Genomic DNA, 4048 nt, shown 5'->3' with positions numbered 1-4048 from the left:
GAGGGGGGGGGGGGGGGATGGACTCAGGTGGTGATGACCCGGCCTGGTGCTGGCTGTACCAAGGGATGCCTTCATTCTCCACAGAGCAGCCAGGGGGAAGCTCTGAACGTCACTCCTTTCTCCTGCTTAAAACCTCCCGCTGGCTTCTCGGCACACTTAAAAGCCCAGCGCCTGTCCATGGCTTTCAGGGCCCGTGGGACCTGGCGCCTGCTCAGGTCCCCTCCGATGGCTCCGGCTCAGGGCTGCCACTGCTGCCCCAGGCACTCTGCCGGGTCACTGCTCTGTCCCCAGAGCCTGGACCAGGCCTGGCCCACAGCTGGCTCTCCGCAAATATGTGCTGAATTAATGAATGAACTCTTCAGGAGTTGGGGAGGAGGAGGAGGAGGAAAGTAGGGAGGTGTGGAGGGGCCAAGGAGAGTTGCTATTTGTTCTGGATCTGGACAGACGGGTGGGTGGTGGGCAGGTGAAGAACAGCCTGGGGTGTCAGGTGGCCCCAGGGCTAGCACTCAGGAAGCTCAGCTTGGGCCCAGGACTAAAGCAGACATGGGGGTTACATGGGGCTGTTTATGGAAGCAGCCATGCAGGCCGGGCACACAGTAGATACTCAGTAAACACGTAAGTTGTCCTCCCCTCCCAGAGGCTCTCCAATTATGTTGACTTTTTCTGGGAAAAAGCTTGGGTTTGGACGAAGCCTGTCTCTAACATGTGCTAACCTCCCATAAAGCAAAGACCCACAGTGGCAGCTGTGGCTGAAAAATAGTTGTTTCCAGTGCGAATAGAAGGGATTGGAACGGTGCTGAGTTGTCCTTGGGACTCACTGAGCCCACCTCTCACTGGGACATGTGGAAACCGAGGCTCCGAGTGGTCAGCCACTGGTCCAAGGCCAAGCGGGTCCTACAACCCAGTCTCCTGACTCACAGCCCAGAGCTCTTTCCCCTGGGCCATTCCCATGGGCTAATTTCACTGTGAATCAGTTTTTATCAGCTGTTAGGTTTCTAACTGCTGCTTGATAGTAAGTTATATTTTTATTAGGATGTCTACCTCCTGGAGAATTTGGGAACCACCAAAAAGAATATTCTTATGAGGATTGGAATAAAATCCAAACTTTCACTTGCAGGCCAGTGAGAGGCCCTCTTCCCTGGAGCGTGCCCACTTCTGTGACTGACCTCTCTCAGGTCCTGACACAATGGCCTTCCTGCCTTGGGGCCTTTGCACGTGTCATTTTCTCTGCCCAGATTTCTGTCCTTGTTCTTTCCTTGTCTGGCTGCTTCTCGCCTTTTGGGTCTCACCTCGGAGATTTCCTGCACAGAGCGGCTTCCCTGGCTACTGCACCTATGGTTGGCCACTCAGCCATTCTCCACCGCGGTGCGTATCTCCCTCACAGCCCTCACCACGATTCAACGTGGTCGAGTTAACGTACTTGCTCGGCTCTTTGTTTTCTGTGTCCTCCCAACCAGAGTGCAGACTCCATGTCGCTGCTCAATCCCAGCATTTAGCTCAATCGGTGCCTTGTATTCAGCAGGTGCTCCATACATGCTTGTTGAATGCATCGTGGCGGAAAGTGGTGGCTCGAAGTCCGTTTCTCTGACTCTGGGTTTTACATTTGGCTTCCACGTGCCCTATTGAGAGCCAGGCCCTACGGCAGATGCTTCCGAGGACACAAACATGACCCCCCCCTCCCCCCCTCCGGGTCAGGGCTCTACCCACAAGCCAGGAGACGGGGCAACTGAACTCATATCACAGGGCCCGGCCCAGAGCACTGTTACTGTGAGGAACCCTTAACTACAACCATGACAATTGGCCTGTTCGGGTGTCCTGTGGGGCCGCCTCCTTTAGGACAGAGGAGACGTGGTTTGGGTGGCTTGGTGTTTCTACCTAAACCTCAATGAGTCTGCTCTACATGTGTGAGGTATAGAGCCTCAGAGAGCCGGGCTTGGACAGGCCTGGGTTTGAAGCTGCCCAGCTGTGTGATCTCGGCTCTTCTCTCCAAGCCTCTGCTTACTCATTTGTAAAATCGGGGCAGTGATGGCTGCTGCAGAGGAGGGGTGATGACATTGCATAAATGCCCAGCCCAGGGCCTGGCACCAAATGGCTTTCAGCAAGTGCAAGTACCCTTTTCTACCTCTCCTGTGCGAGTTAACGTACTTGCTCGGCTCTTTGTTTTCTGTGTCCTCCCAACCAGAGTGCAGACTCCATGTCGCTGCTCAATCCCAGCATTTAGCTCAATCGGTGCCTTGTATTCAGCAGGTGCTCCATACATGCTTGTTGAATGCATCGTGGCGGAAAGTGGTGGCTCGAAGTCCGTTTCTCTGACTCTGGGTTTTACATTTGGCTTCCACGTGCCCTATTGAGAGCCAGGCCCTACGGCAGATGCTTCCGAGGACACAAACATGACCCCCCCCTCCCCCCCTCCGGGTCAGGGCTCTACCCACAAGCCAGGAGACGGGGCAACTGAACTCATATCACAGGGCCCGGCCCAGAGCACTGTTACTGTGAGGAACCCTTAACTACAACCATGACAATTGGCCTGTTCGGGTGTCCTGTGGGGCCGCCTCCTTTAGGACAGAGGAGACGTGGTTTGGGTGGCTTGGTGTTTCTACCTAAACCTCAATGAGTCTGCTCTACATGTGTGAGGTATAGAGCCTCAGAGAGCCGGGCTTGGACAGGCCTGGGTTTGAAGCTGCCCAGCTGTGTGATCTCGGCTCTTCTCTCCAAGCCTCTGCTTACTCATTTGTAAAATCGGGGCAGTGATGGCTGCTGCAGAGGAGGGGTGATGACATTGCATAAATGCCCAGCCCAGGGCCTGGCACCAAATGGCTTTCAGCAAGTGCAAGTACCCTTTTCTACCCTCTCCTGTGGTTGGCACAGAAGCCTCTGGTGGGGGTGGGGATGGGGCACAGGGCTGCTTGGAAGGGGTGCCCGAACCTCATCCCTGCTGACCTGGCCTGGGATGTCTCTCACCCACAGGGGGACTATGTCTGGATGGACCTGAGATCCGGGCAGGAGTTCGATGTGCCCATTGGGGCGGTGGTGAAGCTCTGCGACTCTGGGCAGATCCAGGTGGTGGACGATGAGGGCAATGTGAGTAGCTCCCCTTCTCCCCCCATCCCCATGCCCTGGGGAGGACACGGGCTGACAGGTGACCTGAGGTAGGCGCCAAGCAGTGACCCCCCTCAAGGGGGTAGAGGTGGTCCTGTGCCCTCACTGTCACCTCTCACTGCCCCCTCCCCCATGGAGTTCTCCTCTTCTGCCCCAGGCTACCTGTTCTATGTCCACAAGCATAGTCCATGCTTCCTAGTATTAGAGATATGTGTCTGCGCGGGCGTGTGCACATGTGCGGTGAGGCGGCGGGTGCCCCCGGGCTGGGAGCTCTTCAGACACCAGGGTGGCTGCTTAGCAGGGACGTGAAGGACTCAGAGAGATTCAGTTCCACCATAATTTGGGTTGTACTCATCTCTAGCCCAATAGAGATGGGACTGAGTCCTTGTCTTACGGGGGGGGGGGGGGGGGATGGACTCAGGTGGTGATGACCCGGCCTGGTGCTGGCTGTACCAAGGGATGCCTTCATTCTCCACAGAGCAGCCAGGGGGAAGCTCTGAACGTCACTCCTTTCTCCTGCTTAAAACCTCCCGCTGGCTTCTCGGCACACTTAAAAGCCCAGCGCCTGTCCATGGCTTTCAGGGCCCGTGGGACCTGGCGCCTGCTCAGGTCCCCTCCGATGGCTCCGGCTCAGGGCTGCCACTGCTGCCCCAGGCACTCTGCCGGGTCACTGCTCTGTCCCCAGAGCCTGGACCAGGCCTGGCCCACAGCTGGCTCTCCGCAAATATGTGCTGAATTAATGAATGAACTCTTCAGGAGTTGGGGAGGAGGAGGAGGAGGAAAGTAGGGAGGTGTGGAGGGGCCAAGGAGAGTTGCTATTTGTTCTGGATCTGGACAGACGGGTGGGTGGTGGGCAGGTGAAGAACAGCCTGGGGTGTCAGGTGGCCCCAGGGCTAGCACTCAGGAAGCTCAGCTTGGGCCCAGGACTAAAGCAGACATGGGGGTTACA

This window comes from Myotis brandtii, unplaced genomic scaffold (assembly GCF_000412655.1).
Source record: "Myotis brandtii unplaced genomic scaffold, ASM41265v1 scaffold244, whole genome shotgun sequence".
Taxonomy (NCBI): domain Eukaryota; kingdom Metazoa; phylum Chordata; class Mammalia; order Chiroptera; family Vespertilionidae; genus Myotis; species Myotis brandtii.
The sequence above is the reverse complement of the archived record's forward strand: the minus strand, read 5'-3'. Positions refer to the sequence as shown.